The sequence below is a fragment of the Ixodes scapularis genome, unplaced genomic scaffold (genome assembly GCF_016920785.2).
Source record: "Ixodes scapularis isolate PalLabHiFi unplaced genomic scaffold, ASM1692078v2 PGA_scaffold4__175_contigs__length_147842914, whole genome shotgun sequence".
NCBI lineage: Eukaryota > Metazoa > Arthropoda > Arachnida > Ixodida > Ixodidae > Ixodes > Ixodes scapularis.
Window position 1 is genome coordinate 96,777,087 of NW_024609879.1, and position 22,121 is coordinate 96,799,207.

Genomic DNA, 22,121 nt, shown 5'->3' on the forward strand with positions numbered 1-22,121 from the left:
TCAAACGCGTGTGATCCCCCTCAGTGGCGTTTAAGACCTCTAAATGAACTGCACTATCTTTGTTTATGCGCGCGTTGTTATTTGTTTGTCGTTGCAGTGGCAATCAGTGGATTCCGTTTTGGAAACGGGCTGACCGTAATGAATTGTTTCAGCTGTTGGGGTGAACAAACGGGGCTCGCAAAGCTTGAGGACGTCGCGGAAGGAAGGAAGAAAAACTTTATTGAAAACCAGTCGTTGCACTTATTCTGTGCATGTGCGGCTAACCCCCGTCCAGGCCTTGCTGGGCAAGGGTGTCAGCCGCATACTGGATGGCCCACTTTTGGGCTCGCTCGTCAGGTTGGGCCAAGGCGGCCAGCATCTCCCCCTCAGTGGTCAGCGGATATTTTTTCCTTGATTTTATACACTCGAACATTATATGTTTGAAAGTTCCTACTTTCACTTTGCATATGTTGCATACAGGTTCTGAAACTCTGGTCTAATGATGTTCATCATTTTTGGTGTTGGGATTGTTTTAGTCTGTAACATTCTGAGTAAAACGCTTCTCTTCTACGGAGCCTATACTTTTCCATTCCGTCGTCTGCTTCCGCAGACTCCGAGTCCGCTAGAGGCGCCACTGTCACGTTCGCCGCCGCTCTCATGGGTTTTCGGAGGAGTTCCCAGTATTGGCGAAGCTATATCGTATTTGCTGAAACTTTGGAGGACAAAGTAGGGTTACCTACCTTTTTTTAACAAGTTCACTCAAAAACTCTCCGGTCTTATTAACTTGGTTCGGATTGTATGTTAGAAGAATTGGCACCATACTTTCGCATAAGGTTTTGTGTTTAATATATGCTTGAATATAAACATAAACACACCGCCATCAAGTTGGGAAGAAAATTAAAATCTATTATTTATAATTATTATTATTAATACTGTTATTAAAACACAAATGCTGTTCGTAGGATTGTTATTTTGTGCAACGGCAGCTCCTCTCTGTTCGTATGTTGTACAGTCCACACAAATATGAAAAACGCACTAAAATTGCGTGGCCGAGACGGCGGATGGCGGTGGCGCTGCTCGCGCTTTGGGCTATTCTATCTTGCTCCAATATAATAGATTACGTCTGGTCAATTTGGCTGTATTATCGAGTTCCTTTCCACTCGAAGTGATGCAGATCTGTCCACAACGCGTGACACGCCCCCTCTAGCCACCGTCTTCCACACGCGCTCCGAGTGGGTCCTTCGGATTGGAGGGAGGGAAGGGGGGGGGGGGGGGGGAGAGGCAGGTATGTTCAGGATACCTCAGAATTATAAAAGGAGTAGCATTTTCAATTAAGGTTATCACTATTCATACAGAGTGTTCGATAAAAAGTTTATTAATACAAGAAACAAACTAAGCAAGGTACGAAAACTCCTTTTCCTTACGCCTAGGTTATGCTTCCGCGCACACTCTAAGCGTAAAAATTATCGTAGCCGTCCATTTTCTAAGCAACTGAAATTCTTTAACGAACTTTTTAAGTAATGCATTAATAGCCTGCGTTTATGTTAGAAACTTCAAGGTGGCCCTATTGTATGTTACATTTCGTAGAGTGTTGGTAACCAGAACAAGTTACGACATCTGCTTTTCCGAGCCTGCCACTCAGTTTGGCTAATTACGCAACTAAAACAGCGGAGGTTACCACGAAGGCGCTCCCTGGGTGACGCAGGTCATGTCGTATGACATTCCGTATGACAACGGGGCGACGTAAATAAAGTATTTCTTTAGACCTTGACTGGAAAATAACTAATCGGCTTCGCTTTGTTCCCTAAGGAAATGCCATCTGCAATGACCTACCTGGGACGCACTGGGGAGGGCTTTTACAACATTATTTCTGGTTTTGTACGCATAAATAACCGCACTGAATTGCACGTTTGAGAGGCAAATCTCGGAGCGCATGATGGTTACGAAAAAAATAGAGACTATAACAGTCAAGAAATGCGGCTGCCTTCATGTTTCTAATCTAGACACATGGCAGCATAAACTCAATAACTAAAAATATTAAAAATGAACGTGAGCTAATTGATAAATTGGCTACTACTATCATTCTTGCACTTCATATCCGCTTAGGAGCTTAATCTTGGTCCAATATTGAATTTTATATACTTCTTATTTCTTTTTGAAGGCTTTGTAAAAGTTCATTTCGGACACCCCATGTAATAATGTTCACCATATATTTTCGACAAGATACCCAAACTTTTATTAAGAAACCTTACGATTCCATTGTTCTGACAATAAAGACTCACCTAAATAACAAGCCAATTCTTCGTCATACATTGTGCAGCTGAAAAAAACATCGTAATCTGTTTTTTAGAGATCCACACTGAGACGGTTTTGAACGTAAAAACAATAACTCGATAATAGGTGGTTGTGTTGCCCTTTGAATTACTGCGTTCAGTGTGATGCACGTACTACTTCGGCAATACATCTTTCCCATGATTTACACTTATTATAGTTGGTGACAGGTTAAGAATTCAGGGGAACTCCTGCCACGTCGTTTCACTTTAGCGGAGCAAACGCTGGAGAGGAGACGACCTCCTCTCCAGCGTTTGCTCCGCTAAAGTGGAAAGGGGTGGAAGGCCGGGAGCGGGCTTCCCCCCAACTCTTAATATGTCGCTTACTATAAAAGGGATGTCTAAGGTACGTTTATCCAAGCCTTCACTACAGTGGATGGAAGAAATTGAAACAGTTGTCCGAGTAGAAAGGTATGTTTGGTAAACCGAACGTATGGCGGAGTTAATGAACCTTCAGATACGTCTGGGGCAGCGTATATGTGTAGTCCTCTTTTATACGCGTCCCTCAGTCTCAAGTTTTTTGTAGGTTGTTTTGCATCTGACTTAGCTTTCATTAACGAGGGAAAAAACTATAATTAAAGAAAATGTTTAAGAACCTGAAATTGGAGATGCGCTATTGTTCATGCTTTGATTTAGGTAGAATGACAAAGAAATCAAACGTAATTTGCGCGTTTTATCAATTATTTGGTTATTAATATCAGGTTTCAAAAATAATAAGGTATAACGATCACTAAGGAAAGAGAGTGCTATTGACCCGATTTTTTTCCTAAATATTTCAGAGTCGTTTTTGCTAAAGCTTACTAGTAATTCGTGAGAATGCAAAAAAGTCTACATCTGCTATCGCTAGTTTCGTGTGCTCACACGTGATCACTAGTCCCGTGGCGTCACTGGTTCAGCATCAAGATCGTGATATTCTGTCGAAATGTTCGGTAATGTGAACGACCTGCAGCGAACACAACTCCGCTGAACTTTAAGTAGGTGTAAGTCTATTTTTAAGTTAGAGTATTATTGGCTGCTGAGATAAAAGAGGGGAGACGAGTCCTCGTACAGGGGAGGGTCGAGTTGTTCTTGCAGTAGTGAATAACTGTCGCAGGCAATATAAATAAAACATCTAAAAGGGGCTGCGAGATTTAGGAATTCAAACAAGTAGATAGAACGACGAAGAAGCCTCCGAACTTGAAAGAGATGGCGAGGGTCACGTCACTGCAGGACAGAACACATCAAGTGCGGGGAAAACACATTTATATACAGCCACGGCGGTGCAAGCCGGCAAAGATGGACGATTTGCATCACCTCATTAAGACGGATATGCGGTTTAGAACGGCTTACCACCTTAATCATGCCTACCAACTATCAGTGAGACAAATCACTTCGAGATAAATATAAAATAATCGACTAGATCACGCTTACCCTCAATTTTAATTTTTGTTATTTGTACACTTGCTCTTTAAGTTAAAAAGGTCAGGGTAAAAAACGTATCTGCAAGATTTTAGTTTTCCTAACTTCATTAAACCAGAAAGATATTGATTCCTAAGCATTATGGTGAAATATTGCATCTGCGTTTTAGAAACCGTGCTTAAATATTGCTTTCTTAAACTGTCTGAGACGATCATGCGTAACACTAGGGCATCATGGGACTGCCATAGTCTAAACCATGACAAACTGTCATGGTCAAAAATTATTGAACAGGTATTAAACTTTATTTATTTTTAGAACAATAAATCAAAAGTGATAAAAACGATTAGTTATTTATTGGCGTTCTTCTACTAGTTGTATAACGCGATTGCGATACAATTTCAGTTTCAAACAGCCGGATCTTTTGTCGTTTGGTAACCATCATAACCATGCTGCTCGCCCCACCGTAGCTTTTATTCGTTGAGGAATGCGTTGATGGAACTCATTGTTCATGAGAATTACAATAACAAATAAAATGATCGATACAATATTATGATACCAAAAGTATCCGGACTCAGAACTTTAAAAAGATAGTAGGAAGGAGGGATGCGCGCGCGTGACCTCTCATCTATCAGCACGTGCGTCTTGGTCCGTTTAGTTTCGTGGTTGTAGTCCTAGAACGTAATCTTTCCACGAACAGCTGTATGACTGTGAGTTTTCCATTTCTTTTTTCTAATTGAAACAAGGATATCGACTTCACATAACAGACACAATTAATTCGTAAAAGTTTCGCCTCCCATACGAAATGCATCATCAGTAGCTACCAATCTTACTAGAATACTCAGTTGGGAAACTGCCACTGGAACCTGGATTCAACAGGGGCTCCGATCAGTACACAAGAACCGAGATAAACGCGATCACAACGCCGCCATTCCTCCCGCAGTGGCCACTCTAAGAACTGCACGGCTCTACGTATTCTTTCAGGTCGAGTCACGCAAGGGCTGCTCGCGCCATCTCGCATTAGCGAGCAAATCGCATTCGATAGCATCTGCTGTTGCTGTTCAATTGTGCTCTGATGAGCAACATTTGCGCCAAAACATATACAGAAGACCGGGATTCAGGGCTGCCAGCGGCCGCGCCGGGATCAATCACGGAAGTTAGGACGCACACAGGTCAGGACGAGCTACCTGAAGTCACCGGTGAGGCGTGGCTGTATGAAAACAATGTTAACTGTCCCGCAAGAACCTGTAAACAGAACTTTTATGTAAACATCACTCGCTTAGCATTTTGTACTTATCTCCAATAAAATATCCTATTAAAAAAGCATTTTTTTCCGCAAAATCATGCTTTTAAAAGCTCATAGGAGCCAAAGTGAAAAAAAAAAAGAAAGACTGAACCGCTATTTTGGCATTTCAAGCCTGGGAGTTTCGGTCCTCTGCTCTAGCAGTAGCCATATAAAGCAACTTTCATGTTTCAACTCGTCGCTAAACTAAAGGGTGGCGCTGTTATCGTAATTAGCTCGGTCTGGGTGGACACCAGCGGTCCAGGTTTTAAGGGTGAGTTTCCCAACTCAGTGTTGTAGTAACGTTGGTTTGGCCTGTTAAGTAAAGTTGGGGTACATATTTTAGTTATAGTGTCTCCCGGCTTCTGGAATATTTTTGCTACAATTTTCCTTCACCATGATACTCCTCTGCAGTAACTTGACATGCCGATCCCCAAATACGCAGAGGCGATTTATTTCGCTTATGTTTTCAAACCTTGTCCTAACTTTTCTGCGAGCGAATAAGTGATTTTTTGGTTGAAGCGAGAACCTATTCGCGGCTCGTCATTAGATAGCTCTGTAAGGACGCGGCTTGATCGACCGATCGAATTTGCAAATAGTTCCCTCAAACTCTCCTCCGTAGCACAGCATACGGTTGCACGAAAAACATACCTTGTCGGCCATCTGCTCGAAACTTGAAAACCGACCGCGGCGTAATAGGCTACGCTAGAGCTCAATGAAGCCGGCCATCTTAGAAATACCTGAGCATAATATTAGACGTCAGATGTCACCGGTTCATTTGCGTGCTTAACGTCATTATAGCGCCGTTGTTTGAGCGATATCTGACGCTGGGACCTTGCCCATCAAGTTTGGTTTTCATCGCCATCTTCCGAGGGCAATAAAAGGAGGAGGCTTAAGTATCGCGCTTAAGAGAAGAACGCGACAAGCATGCCTTGCGTGCCCAGGTCAATAGCGTGTCTGCCTAGCCACCGCAGGGCCGAGGGTTCGAATCCACTTAAAATTCTTCAAACTTTTTACTGAGTCAAAATAACTACTCTATAAAGTAAAGCTTTTTAAAACATGCGGTCGACGTTCAATAATTCGGATTGTATGCATATTTTAATTACTTTCATTCCAGCTCGATGTATGTTTGACGTGAACGTTGGGGTTGCCTGAAACCCGCGCAAGTTCATGTTGTTCTGGCCCTGTAGACCAATCAGGATTTTGACGTCACGCCACCGACGCCGGCTTCTCTGCGACACAAGCTCCTTGAAGCTAGGTGTTAAAAATGTCCTATCTGTTACTTATTTGACGTGTTTGTAAAACTGAAGCCCAAATTATTATTTTACGCTAGTAAATAAGTTTGGGCGATGAAACGAATAAATGTGGGTTGTATAATAGGCGAACGCGACAGAACAGCACACGACAAAGACAAAACAGCACGCGACAAAACAGCACGGTCAAAACAGCACGCGTCAAAACAGCACAGCGTCAAAACAGCACGGCGACAAAACAGCACGCGTCAAATTAGCACGCGACAAGACAGCACGGTGTCAAAGGCACAGCGACAGAAGAGCACGTGAAAAAACAGCACGGCGTTAAAACAGCACAGCGTCAAAACAGCACGCATGTAAAAAGGCAGTAATAGGTAGCGCTTTATGAAAACAAAACAGAACATAAAGAAAAAGGGTCGCACATTGCATGGCATTATTTAACAGCTAGTGGAGAACCAATAAAAGAAATGTACGCTGGCGGCGACGGGACCGCACTCAAGTCAGTGTCCCGAGTGCTGCTGCTGTTGTGTGATTGCTAAAAACAAATAAAGTTACCAGTAGTTACTACTACTTAACTACGCTAATCTCTGAAGAGATTGGGTAGTTAGAGGGGATACCTTCGCGTCGATGTTAGCTGCGTTGTCTGGTCTTTCTTGAAGTGTCATGGACAGAGGAAAAGTTATTGGGGAAAAGATATCCATGGGTTAAAGTTATGAACTGCCTGGTTTGTGGCGGTTCGGTGAGGTTCCGTAGTACTCGCCGTTTCCTAATTACCACCTAAGCGTAAAACGTCACCCCCCCCCCCCCCCCAAAAAAAAAAAAAAAAAAAAAAGCGGGAGATGCGCCGATTACAGATGCATTGATAGAACCGGTAAGACAAGATTACTTTAATGTGGAGCGCGTTCAAGGTGTACCATGGGCACCGATTCTGCGGGGTTCATTCGCCGTGAATAAAATCTCCTGGAAACACGCGGCTGGAGCTTGCAGGCGAGAAGCTGTATGTTTTGAGTTAAATTCACAAAATATTGCCGACGAAGGCCTCGATCGAGTGGAAACCGGTGAAGCAGTAACATGCCACAGCCTCAATGCTATGGCCCTACACTGCATGCTCATGGGCTGAACACACCGCACACGCTTTCTGTTTTTTTTTTTTCTTTTAACAAATAACGACAGTACATTGCCGTGTGATTCAATCATTTATTGTCGACGATATCACCAGCAAACTTGCGCGTCAAAATTAGAAAAACTGTTCGAAAAAATTGCGTTGGCTTAGCTCGGCTATGCAAGGTTAAGCGCAGCGTGAGCTTATGCGCACAAAATGAGAAGCGCTATCAAGCGGCTTCGGTGCAGCGTCAGACTTGCCTACTGCGTAACGGAGGCGCACAGATGCGCACGCGGTGACGCCAGTGCGTCTGCCACGGCTGTGACGTCACTCCTCTGGAATGCACAGACCGGCGAGGCGGGCGCGGCGGCGGCGGAGCGCGCGGCGGCGTCCGCTCCGGCGTGCCTGCTGTGCACCGTGTGACGTCACTACTCCTCGCGCATGCGCAGCACGGAGCACGGCTCATTAGGCGAGCCACGCGAAACTGCTCAACCTCGGCCAGTGTAACTCACGCTACAAAATAGCCAGAATACGCACCAGCGGGGGCTTCGGTACTGCCCAGGGAACCTTCATGCGCCCATCGAGTATATACTCCCCAGTCCGAACTTGCTTCCAAAAGAACACATCCGAAAATTTGGCCGTCGACGAGTTGGCTTTCGACGAATTGGCCTAGAACCTCAGTTCCTTCACAGTGCTTATTTGAGACGTGCATTTTTTAACTTCAAAAACTATATTTAGGGTTCAGCGTTTTGGGGTTAGCCCGAATATAACCGGTAAAAGTACGCCGAATTCATTTTTTCCGAATTCGGTCTTAACTGAAAAAGTTCAGTATTTTCGAGGGCGTTTGGAGTGGTGTGTGTGTGTGTGGGGGGGGGGGGGGGGGGGGGGGGAGAATGTGACTCTAACTAGGGTTTCGCGTTTTCGGATAAATTCGAAAAACACCCGCTGGTAAAAGTTTCGTCCATTCGGATTTATCTGATAAACTCTGAATTTCGATGTGCCAATCCCCTCCCCCCCCCCCACCCACACACACACACACACACAAATATATTTTACAATTAATGCTTTAATCATCGCGTAGAGTGAATGGTCCTGTAAAAAGGCCACCACACATATGTTTCAAATTTCGGACAGGACAGCAGGTCATTGTACTATCGGGTCAAGACAAAAGTCACTGTTTCCGGTTTGGGTCATAATATTTGTGCCTGGGGAAGGAGAGGTTGTGTTTTTGTAACCGTGAAAGCTATGGACCATAGAGATTACATGAAGTGAGAAGAGGACAGTTGAAACTTTTCTATTTCATCCTTTTCCACTCTACCTCTTGCGGCCGCGCGGTGGGTTGATGAAATAGCATGGAATGAATACACGCTTCCCAGCGACTACGTCCAGTAGGTTATTGATTTTAAGGTATCGACAGTTATCGAAATAACAGTTGTGTGCCACTCTTGTTCTAGGACAAATTAGTATTGCCAGTAGTAATGGCACCAACGCCAAATCCAACTGAAGAAAATATTATTTGTTACAATCGCGTTTTTTTTTTCTTTCTTGTCCAGCATACGTTTACATTTGGATATTATTTGTGTATTTTTAATAAGAAAAACTACGAAATTGAGCTCCGGATTTTGTAGAATTAATATTCGAACAAAAATAGACTCCGATAAACTCTGAATTTTCGGCAAAAAATAAACTCAGAAAGACAACCTGTGAACTTGACGAAAACTAAACTCCGAAAACACTGAACCCTACCCATTACTGACCATATCACCACTTCCTTTCGCAGTTTTCAGCTTGTCTGCGAGATCGGTTCAACTTTCAACAAAAGCTCCGGGGGCGCAGGGGTCTTCAGGACGAAATCTGGGTTTTTCACCTGATAGGGATTTGTGCCGAGTTCTTTGTTAAAAGAAGAGAGTTCAAACGTGAAATCAAACAACGGAAATCAAGAGCGTCCGTAAATGCCGCGCATTGTTTAACACACCTAGCTTCCGTCTACTAGAGGAGGGCATAAATACGAGCGTTTTATTGCCATTTCTGCCGTCGGCGCGAATTTATCAGCTCTCGCCATCGTGAAAATGGGGGAAAACGCACCGAGTACAGTGCTTGCTAATTTCTCTATTTTGATATTTGCCTCTCCGACCAAAGTGGTACTGAAGCTCATGCTCGTCCTGTGTACAAATACGAGCACACGACGATAACGTCAGATCACGATAAGGCCCCAGTGCGTCTTACAGAACAGCAGTGGCGTAATAAGGGGGGGGGGGGGGGTGTGGTACAAGTGCTTCGGGCGCTACTTGGGAAGGGGGCGCCGAGCCGAGTCCACTCATAATAATAATACAATGATGATGATGATGATCTCATTACCACTATCATCATGAGGGGCGCGAAATTTAATTTGCCATGGGCGCCGTCATATCTAGTTACGCCACTGCAGAACAGGTCGCGTCGGCTGCCAATGACGGCAACAAATAAGAAGACCAGTACCTGGTACTCAATAGACATTTTACACAAACACTTTTAATTATTGCATTTTCGTTACTATACTGGTTTTCGTCAATAAACCTAATATAACTGAGAAGTTTATGAGTCTACAAATATTCACCGCAAAAAACCGAAAACTTTTGTTTGGAATAGAAACCGAAAAGAAGTGTGCGGAATTTCAAATAATACAAACCGAAAACTCCGAACCCTAGCTATATTGTCAATGTCATGTTTTGACGCGGCGCTGTATTGTTGCTGTGCTGTTTTGTCGCGTGCTATTGTGACGCGTGCTGTTTTGTCGCCATGCTGTTTTGACGCTGTGCTGTTTTGACGCGTGCTGTTTTGACGCGTGCTGTTTTGACCGTGCTGCTTTGTCGCGTGCTGTTTTGTCGTGTGCTGTCGTGTAGATGACAGGATTCCAAATAGCTCCGAATTTTTGAAAATGTTTCACGACCACTTACCACAAACAATTTTTACCAAGTTTGTAAACAGAGCTTTACAAGTTCATTTGATGTGAACACTGTGGAACGCTGGGACATGGATATATTTTAGAAACATTGAAAGGACAGCAGGCTAGATCACTTCTATAAAAAAAAAACTTCTTCAGCTCGCTGATTCTATTTAGCTGGAAACACCTATCGTTCCACTGGTCATTCTTGGCATTAGGAAAGATGCACAAAAACAAGCGTTGGCAAAATCTTGAAAGGCCATCGAGGAACTTCCGCATTAAGTGAGGTCGTAAGCACCGATTGCATAACTACTTAATGGCACCAACGACCAGGTTCTATTCTAATAACGCAACTTTCAACGTTTTTAGCGAAAACGAGCTTCCACCACCAAGCAACACACCTTTAATTAACGAGTCAAGACCCAGTTGGACTAATCGCATCGCACACGACAATACTTAGAAGGAGCCAAACATCAAATTGAAAAGGGTGTGTAGTTCCACCTTATATAAAGAAAAGGACTGCTTACTCTGTAAGAGTACAACATTCTTTATGTTTTGCTATCGTCAGTGGTAGACATGTTGATGCCTTAGTTGACAATGGTGGACCTAACAGACTTGTTAATAACTATATCGTGGACATGTGAAATATACAAATTCAAACGCTCATCGAAGTTCACAGCTGTGTCGATACTGTTGGGAGACACTGAAAATTGAGTTCCAGGGAAATAAACTTATGGTAAAGGCACTCGCTGTGGAAGGGGTCGCATTCTTGTTCATTTATTACAGCCTAAAATGGAGAGTATTAGAATGAACGTATCTTGGAAAAACGAGGTGACCCTCAACCAGAGTACAAAAGTTCAGCCGGGGACTTTTTTTTGCGAACATCCTATTGTGAAAAGTGCTGAAGACGTGCCTGACCCTTGCCTGGAACTGATAAGTGTCAAATATTGTACACCAGCGACTTTAGTTACTGTTTTTTTTTACGCTACTCGACACCTTCGTTGTACAAAGAAGCCATACGTCCCAAGAAAAACAAAATTAGCTAAAGCGCAACATTCAAGGGATGCTAGATGCCGAGATCAACAGGCCATCGACATCAACGTTTGCCTCCCCGATTACCTTCGTGCCTAAGCACCTAATCTATGGGTGTCGCGAACCGGTCGAGGTTAGAGTTCAACCAGGTTCGAATTTTTTATCTTTTTGTGGAAATTTCAACGAACCTTGCATTGAGGTTCGACTCGTGTGCGCATGTGCGACAGGCTGGCCAGTTGGCTTTGGATTGGACGGTGATTGCTAAGGGTTGAATTAAGGGCACCGCTGATTGGTTATTTCAGTTCATACAGTAGAACAAAATTAAGTTATTAACTTCTTCAGTGAATAGAATTGGTTTCTTTTATTTGCAACTGTTCATAAAATAAAATAACCCTTTACATAAAAATAATTTCTCCAAACCTAGACATGCTTGTAACAAGGTACGGCCACACTGTCCGCAAAGCCGAACCGGTCAAATCTGGCGAAAAGTTTCGAAGGTTCGTCCAACCAGTTTGACCCAGTCGAACCCCGAAAGTTCGACCTAAAAATCCGGTTCGGCAAAAGTTCGCGACACCCCTAACCGACACTAGACGGCATATTCTGACTTCGTAGCGATAATCGCCAGGTTAATAGCCAGGCTTAACTTTTCCCGCTGCCAATGGCACGTGTGGATGACATCATTAGTGATACTGGAGGGTACTCATGGTTGTCGAGGATTGTTATCATTGTAACCCATTGTTGCGCTTTATATTGTAACGCAATCACAAATTTGTGACGCAGTTAGAGGTGTGCGAGTATAGCCGTGGCTCACACTTGCATGAAGGAGCTCAGGAGCCTTGTTTCTGAAGATGACGAATGAAGTGTTCTATGACGTTTTGGGTCCTGCACCGTTTATATAAATGAGATTATCAATTATTCTCGAACTCCATTACTTTGAAAATTAACATAAAGAAAAGTAAATTCCTTAAAAAAAGAAACAATAGCATAGCTCAGGAGTTTCTCATAGTTTAACACGAAGCATTAAAATGAATTAATGCAGAACAGCTCAAAAAGTAGAGCCCTACGTTTTACACTTCTTTCACATTTTCCTCGCGTGTTGCGGGACGTTTTCGGGTGCTAGTAAAAACTATGCCACAAAGACAAAATGGCTGGCGACACTGACTCAGGTGCTTCGTTTGTTTGGTCTGAGGAGTTCGAGAGGGTGTTTGAGTACTTGTCAAGGTCATCCCTTCTGACCCAGTTTTAGTACTGCATGATTTGGAACTGCCTTTTGCACTTTGTATAGACATTTCACACAATGGCAAAAGAGCTGTCTTTTATCAAAGAAACCTGACAGCACCGCCCAACCGCAAGGCAAAAGTAGTTGGCTGCTACTAATTCCCGTTCTCCAAGAGCCAGGAAGAATATGCCATTACACAAAAGGAAGATCTAGTGGTGGTCTTGGCCTTGAGGTATTCCCGAAGTTACCTCGAAGATTGACATTTTAAACTTTTGAAGGAAAGCCAAGCTCTCACTTACGCCTTGACCTTAAATCAACCGACTAGACGGCGTACCAGGTGGATCAGAAAGGTTCAACAGTTTCCGTTTGAAATGACCCATCCATCTGGAGGGAATCATTCCGATGCGGATGCCCTCTCCAGACTCGGCATGCGTATGGATACCCACACCTAAAGCATCAATCATGTCCAATCGTGGGACAGTACTAAGGACGTGAACTTACAAGATGGGAAGTCCCATGTGTCAGTGAAAAATCCCCACCACCCTAAAGCTTCATCACGAGAGTCCTTGGTTTGGAAAACACGATAGGTTTTGGAGGACTCACTAGATATTTAGACGAAAGTTCATATAGAAGAGCATGAGGGAAAATGACACCAATTATATGCGTAGTTGCCCTGCCTGTCATTTAAATAAGGCATATTACCAACATCCGGCAGACGAAATTATGACTCTTGAGTACTCTCGACGTTCCCTTTGAGATAGTTCATCTCGAGTTTGCAGAAATCAAGAAGTGGGCAGGAGTCACGAAAATGCAAGCATTATTCGTAGTCATTGATGAATCCGTGCTTGTGCTGTCTGCCGATGCTGGCCGCAGAGACACCGACTCCGTCATTTCGCTGATGGAACGAGATGTAATTCGCAATACAAAGGAAATTGTTCCAAATAATTAACCAACCTTTTCCAGCAAGAAGTTCCAAAATTGGCGCAGGAGAGAGATATGAACCTTCGATTTTCTGCTATTTATTATGCTTAATCAGATCATATAGCAGAACACATTTTACGTTACATATCAGAGCTTTCGGCAATATCTCCTGAGTTTACAGGTGGATGGTCGTGCTTGCTTGAAGCAACCATCGCGCACCAGAGCTCCCATACTGTTGGATTAGGATGTAGCCCACACTTCGCCGAATGCGAGGTGAGCCACTGGTTGCCTGTCGATTACTTTCCGGCCTTGACTAACAAAATAACGTTATAAGAACTAAAACAAACTCTAAAGTGGACATAAAAATGATCAAAAATAAAAAGAAATTACTACAAGAAACACTAAAGTGCAGTCGCTGATAATGAACCAGGCGAGAATATTTTAGAAAAAGCTTACAAGGCAATGCCGCCGTTTCTGGTCACTACGTGGTAATCAATACTTGCAGGCAATGAGTAATCGTCAATATTCTGTAATGCTGGGATTAAACGATGACAAAAGCCCCGGCTTGTGTATAGTTCCAAGAGGAAGACCAAAAAAGCAAACAAAAGTAGACATAATAAAAGTGGCATTAGTCTTCTTAATTATATAATAAAAATATTATTATTAATAATGCATTATAATAAGGGTTATGAAAACTTTATTACTGTATCTCGTGAGTACAATTCTTTTGTTTTTCCAATCGAGGTGTATTCAAGTTACTAAATTGAGTTCAATTATCATATTTTCCGAAGCAATGCATTTCCCTATACTGCAAATAAGTCCTATTATTCCTAGAATGTGTTTTTGAAGATATATTCTTGGACTTATACCTTACATTACGGAGTCGTTTCGGGGAATCAATAAGACGTTTTATTTATTGCATTGTCGCTTTCTCCTCTTTAATATTAGTATGCACTACTGAAAGCACCGACACGTGTGAACTGTATCAGCAGGAGCATATTGTATACACCTTGACCAGCGCAAGTACAGTGTATTCCAGCTGGCGAAGACGTAGCGCATCGGGCTGCGAATCAGAGTGGTCTTGGTTCCGTTTCTTGGTGGGGGATTGGAATATCTGTCTGTAGCTCTCGGGAAATAAATGGTAATTAAATTGGTTCTGCTGATATCCTTTACCGTGCGGTATTCGCGGACGCACATACCCACGAATGAGCCGACAAATTTATGGGAGTAGGATTCTCCTACAAAGCATGCCATGCCTTCTAACTAAAAAAACAAGAACATAGAATGATAGTTATGTCTGAATTGAGTATATAGGTAATTTGGAGCACCGAAAAGCGAAAGCGGCAAGATAGATTTTGTTTAACGTTACAATAACGTCCTATGCAGGTGATTCAGAACTTTAGGGAAGTCTACGGGAAATGGCGTTATATTGGAAAACTGTACTCACTTTGTAAGAACACAAATCATATCGGGCTCGCTTTGTTTGGATAGGACTGCTTCAGATAATCCAGATACGCGCTAGCATTTATTAGTTTGTTGCTACACCAATGTATAAGTGTTTGTGTCAGGTCGCTATCAGTCTACGAGAAAGAAGTATATCAATGTGATAACAAAACAAACCAGCACCAGTAAAAGTAACGATTTGAATCTAAGGTACTTGCTATATTAATATTCGTAATGTCAAATTTTATATTCACTTGAAGTTCTTCGTTTTACGTGCGTTGCGCCTGTAGATATATTTGGGATGAAATAATGTTATACATAAATAACTAAATACTCAATTTAATTAACTGTCTTGAGGTCTCCTTTGTCTATTTCGTTTTTGTCGAATACAATGCAATACAATACAATTTATTTTCTTTTTTGAATACATCTCGCTCTGAACCACTAGTTCAAACATTTTGTTATTTAGAACAAAAAAGGTGGGTGCGGTGGAAGCTTAATTGTTGTCACAAGGAGCGCTAGCCTGATTTATTGGTGCCATAAAATATAGGAGAAATTATGTGATGAAGTAATACTTATTCGCAACAAAACGTAAGGCCGCGAGTGAGGTGGTGTATACTGAACATTTTGAAGCAACCCGATTCTGAGTAAAGACGAAAGGACACAGACAGAAGAGAAGGAGAACGTCTCAAACACAGATAACATTATGTTATGAGCAGAACCCCTGATATAAGGATTGAACAAACTCAAGGAAAGGAAAAGTCCGGAATAAAAATTTAGCTCTGTTTGGGACGCTTTTCTTCCCTTCTCCTGGTGTCCTTTCGTTATTCCCAATCCTTAATATGTACGGCGCCTTTATTACTTGAGGCATTCATTAGGTTAGGGTGGTTGTTTGTCTGTGTATGAACATCTTTTATCATTAGATACTATCGGAGCTTAATCTCATAAATTTTATCCTGAGCCATAGCAACTGAATGTAAAGTAATTATGTTACATTAGTTCGAAAACGACAATTGCATCGCCCTCACTGCACCCGCGTTCTTAAGAAATTCCGGTTTGAAAGCACCTTCGTACACCGTAGGATAACACGAAGCTCGATCCTTCCGTGACCTTTGTATTGCCAATGTCGGACGAATATATTCGTAAATTAGAGAGTTATTTTTTTTTACTAACACATTTTATAAGGTTTCAGTAGCTCTGCGATCAATAAGAGAAGTGCGTTTTTTTAATCAACAAAAGTGAACATACATGCCTTAATAAGCAAAAAATAATCAATGATTTTTCCAACGATACTTGGTTGCTTTTTTTAAATACAATGTGCCATGGAAAATGTAGCCCAACATGCTTTTCTCGCATATTTTTCCGAACGACTGAGCCGCTGTCGTCCCCCGGGCCCCGAAAAAAAATATGAGGCATATTTACGAGAACAATAAAAGTTCAAATTTTTTAAATGGGCGAGCACCGTGCTTGGCTTCTTTTGTGGTAACAATTCTTAAATCACGGAGCCTAAGTTATTATTACAAACCTGGCAGAGTTGGTCATATCGCTTTTAATAAAACCATGCTGGGAGATATGTTACCTTTTCTTGGACACACTTCAACCAATGTCCAACTGTGGAACTCCGTGCTGCTTCTTCTGCTGAAAATGAGTTCCCATCCAATAGGTAGGCAATCGTAATCTTTGTTTCACGCCTGCCTAAAATAAAAAATGACCCATACAAATAAATATATGCCTTTCATTTAATTTGCACAGACCTGTGAAATAGGCGGGTAGTTTTAGAAGCATTAATATTATTCGGGTCTGATGGCATAATCGGTCTTTCTAAGTAGAAATCCGATTACGCAAAAAGGGTGTTTTTTACTTTACAGACAGCATTTCTTGACAGAATAACGATAGGTCTCAAACATACCGATAGCTCTCAAAAAGAAGTATTGTTTTTTTAATAAATACACGTTTATGCCTCCCATATCAAATTAAATCTGGAGTGTGGCAAACAAGCCAATTTAATTCCAAATTTAGGTTTTTACAACTTACATGTTGAATAAGTGATTTCTTTTAAGCAGTTATTATATAATATAACTATTTATTGATATTACAAAAAATTATACCAAAATATTTTGTATTGAGAAGCGCACATTACTGTAACCGCAGTTGCCACTCTTGAACGCATGAATGAAATTAATCTCGTGAGGCCAAGTATTTTTGAAAGACCCAAGACTGCAATGTCTACAGCAATATATACAACGTTTAAAATGAACACGAAAGTAGTTAATCAAGCCACGACGTATGAAATATTTTTTTTAAATGTTCAGATTTTAATTTTTTGCTATCGTTTGACACAATCAAAATTCTGTGAAATTTGAAGCTACTATTACGATTGCTTTGGACTTGTAACCAAACCCTACGAAGGTGCTTCGTCGTAAATTATAGCGCGCATACAATTGTTGGTCATGCACACGAAATATTTGGGAGCTTCAGAAATTAACATATATTTATTTATGCTAATTTATAGCATTCTGTTCAGAGTTTGTGTTGCTATGACATTAAACAGTACACCATTGACAACGCCAGAAAATTCCTCACATCGGTGCATTGGTGAACCTTGTGCCATTAGGGGTGATGGAGGAATAATTTATCTGCCTATCATTTTGGTCTAAAGTTACGACGTTATAGTGAGCAATGATACGAAATCGCGACACTATAACATGACCAACTGAATCTTACTTCTGAATTAAGTAATTAATTACAACACGTCCATTTAGACGGACGATTAAACTTTATACGTGTTTATGCCGCTGAAGCAATGATTCGTTAGCTACGTATGTTTCTTTAAAAGCTAGCGCTGGTGTCAGTCTACAACAAAATGAATGTGTTTGAACTGAAGTTCTTAAATCTCGATTCTAATAAAATTAACAACCGATTGACAAACTACCCGGTGTTGACTAGAGGAAAAGTATACGTGTTACAGAAAATTGAGAGCATGGTGCCACAATAGAAGTACAACCTCAGCCCCAGAAATGTCTGCCATCGTATGCATGCGCAATCTCTTAGCAAGTTACGGAAGCGCTCCTGTAGGAGCCCATGTATTTAATATACAAATATAATCATAGCACCCACACTTTGCGCTTCGGACAGTTCGCCATGCTACTACTTCACTGTATCATATTGTCACGGGTGGTGACCAAAAAAATAGGAAATAAACAGGAAGAAATAAACGTTAGAAATAAAACCGCGCGGCAATATACCACTATTATAGTGACGATATTTCAAGACGATGAGGTGTTAACTGCAAGTTCCTCATTCGAAACCTTTTTGTTTATTCGAAACCTTTGATGTATTGCCACTACGGATAGTATCATTCGAAACCAGTTGGTGTATTGCCACCACGGTTGGTATCCAAGTTAATATAATTGTGCGGTTTATTCTTTGGCGTAAAAAAACTGATGACTTTATAAATTGAATTTAATCCCTTCCCAATATTATCGAAAACACTGCAGTGCTTATGATGTGTATTACAATTGTAGAAAATACATTTTCGAGGCACCTCGCGCAAATATTTGAAAAACAGCGAAGTTCTAACGAGCACACTTTAAAAATACAACAAAGTACAAGATTTGCCGTACGACCGTAGTAAACCAGAATAACCCATAATGGGCTAGCTACGTGTTTTTTTTGTTTTGTGTGTGAAATCTGGTTTCTTGGGTCCCTGAGACCAATTTGCCAAACAAGGTGGATTCGTTGTCACTTGGATGTTTACGATGATTTACAGTATTCTAATACTGACATCACTGAACTAGCAGACAAAACAGCTGTTCTATATCATAATATTCTAAAATCATAAGGAAAGTTTTCAAAATATTCTCGATATATAATACTGTTTTGTGATCAAAAGAAAGTAATTTTTATTGCAAGGAGTGGGAGCACTGCGGTGAGTACCCCATTCATGAGAGGATGATTGTTCACGCGAAATAAACATTCACATCTCAAAAGTTATATTTAATGGCGTACTAAATGTCTACGCTAAATAATTAACCAACTTGATATGATATTACTCAGTGCGGGGGAAAGTCCTATTTGATATAGCACCGGCTTGCAGTCGGCGACCTTAACTTTTATATTTCATCAAGTATTCTTGTTCAGAACATTCCTGAACGTGCTGCGTATATGAAAGTATTGATAGCGCGATTTTTCGGGTCAGTCCCCTACTGAAAACTCATTTATATGAGAAATTTCAGTGTCCAATAAACACATATGAATCATACAAGATATATAAGAACATATCAGAACCATAAAACAACTATATAAGATATATAGGAACATATAAGAACCACATAAAAAAACTTGTGAGAAGTTTCTTATAAGTTTCTTATGTGGTTCCTTTGTGTTCTTATGTATATAGGGTGGTTCAAGTCACCAGGCACGATCTAAAATGAACCGTAAAAATCGATGCCTGCGCGTAGCCAACTAAACTTTTCGTCAAAGGCGTATTTTACAGGTCGGTTTTTTTCTGGTACAATTACAGAGCGTTGCTCTTTTTCTTTAAAATAAAGGCCCAAGAAACTTGCCAGGGTCTACGGCGGGCGGGGACCCAGACGACCAAGTCTAGTAGTGGGGTGTGTTTGGCGCTCGTATTCGTAGATGGCGTGGGGAGCAGCGTCTGAAGGTGCAGCCGACCAGCGAAAGATAGCAGACGACACGCAGACGAAATCCTTTGGCAGCAAAAGCGCCGCCGTTATGCAGACGTGTTTTTTTACCTTAAGTTTTGCTTTTATTGTTCGCATTTAATTTTTTAACCAAAGGTACATTTCAAAAAGATTATATTCATTTTAATACACCAAGGTGGTCGCGAGCCGTCACGATAAGGAGGTAGCGCCATCTATCAATACGACCGCCAAACACACCCCACTTCTGAACCCCTGTCGTCTGCGTTGCTGCGCGCCGTAATCCCTAGCAAGTTTTTTGGCCTTATTTTTTATAGAAAGAGAGCTACGCTGTCTAATTTTAGAAGAAAAACCGACGTGTGAATTACAGCTTTGACGAAAAGTTTAGATTGCTACGTGCAGGCGTCGATTTTTACGGTCTATTAAAGATCGAGCCTGGCGACTTGAACCACCCTATATATTATGTATTTATTATATAGTTCCAATATGCATCTTATATGTTTTTATACATCTTGAATGATTCATGTGTGTTTTTTGGATACAAAACAAATTTCTCATACAAATGGCTTTTTCACTAGGGTCGTCCTCCCGTCGCCGACGGAAGATGCGTGGCACCTTTCGCTTTATGTTTGATAGGCACAATTGCGCCTCATTGAACGTTTATTTTTTGTTTTATATTAATCTGTTTTTTTTTTATTGGCGACAACATTTTACGAGGCTGAAAGTGGATAAAAACCAACGCGTAAAAAATTACGTGCTAGAACACTTTAGTTTAGAGTACATCCTTCGATACACCCTGTACGAAATGAACCAGTAATAATAGCGCACGTATTATGCCCTATACTCACTCACAACACAGTTACATCTGAAGGCACATACCTAACGATATCGCACCACAAATCAACTATAAAAACTATGTAAACGCGCGCGACGACGTCTGCCAAATCTCTTAGAAGGTAATTCCGATGTTATTCCTTAGATCACAGTATCGCCATGAAATGGTAACGGACAACGATAAAGTTATTGTCGGGATATCATCATCATCGCCACCGCCGTCATCATCATCGCGACAGCCGCCGGGTGACACTGGACTCTGCCCGCCGCTTCCGCGCACGGACCCTCTCTCCACCAGATCGCGACCAGACACGGCACGACTCACACGTACCTGTATTGCTATGCTAAAATAAACCTATGCAGTCAAATCAGCCTTATCTCGACCACGACTGTTATCAGCATATGGGAACAGCAAGACATTCATTATCTCAATCGTTTTTCTTTTATCTTAGAACTTTTTTTTTGTTTTTTTCACTCGGCACACTCCGCTTTGGCGGGAATTTTGACATGGCATAAAAGTTAAAGGTGAATACGCCTTGTGGAGGGCTGCTAATTTAACTAGAAGCGCCTGTCGCAAATTTCTGGCGATGGGAAGTCCATATATGTACACGTTTGACACTCAAGTGTACCAGGCAGTTAACCGAATCAAGTTGACACTATCTGATATTTCGAGGTCCACAATACAGTGTTCTTCAAAAACCCTTTCTCAAAAGTACCTAGGCACAGACCGGTGCCCTTTGGCGCAAGATTCTTACTCATAAAATGCATCCAGTCATGATACTCATTCCTATCATGACAATATGCTAACGTAGCACGCTTTGTTTCAAGTGCATGCTTAGCTGCTTCAGAGAAACGTCACCTGCCATTTAAGAAATGTTATTTTGATACAATTCTGCCGATTTCTTCAACCCTTGTACTTCGCTAGAAATGACGGTTAACTGAATAAAACTGGAGAAGTGTCGGCGCTACAAACAAAAATAATGCAATGGTCGTAAAGCGTTGTTTCGCGCACTTGTATATGAAGGAACGGAGCCTCTAAAACCATAACCACATCAAATTACTTACTTGAACCTTTCTCATTGGGACCATTTGGCATGCGTTCAGCATCAAGAAAATATAAGTGATGCAAGCAACAGCATTCCGAAAAAGACGTTAATTTTGAAACGCTTAGATTTGTATAAGAAATTTATTTGTTTATCTATTTGCACACACTTTTTATACTACTGGAATCCGGAAGAGAGCAACTGTTCCTGATGAATATTCATTTCATTGTTTCCAGCGGCTGTGCTTCCCTCGTACATAAATGACAACTTCCTATTTCGAGTAATGGACTTGACTGGAAAAGGTCATCATTTTATACCTAAAACTGGAATTGGCTCTTCCCATCACTGGAAACGTCGTACGTTGTTGATGCTGTAGTCGTAGTTGTCGATATTGTATTGGCGTAGTAGAGAGTCCGTCGTCGATCTTTGCGAAATCGTTGAAAAACATCGGCCGCCGCCCGCCGCCCGCGGGGATTGCACCTAGGTCCGCCGCGTGCGAAGCGGAGTCATTGCCACAGAGCTACTCCACGGCGTTAACAACTCGCTGTATACTTAGGGTTCTTGTAGTCTCCAATGCCCACTGCACGCGATATCTGAAAACGAAATAGTTAATTCCAAAATACTGTTGGAAAACTGCCAATGCCAAGAGCCCGTGCCTGGAGACACGATTTCGCGCGATCCGGAACAAAAAAAGAAAGTATTTG

The 22,121-nt window shown here is 41.7% G+C and overlaps 1 pseudogene; it reads right to left on the reverse strand.

Annotated features, from left to right (window-relative positions):
* Window positions 1-259: 259 nt before the first annotated feature.
* Window positions 260-21,525, reverse strand: LOC115315953 (annotated as a pseudogene).
* Between the last annotated feature and the right edge of the window lie 596 nt (window positions 21,526-22,121).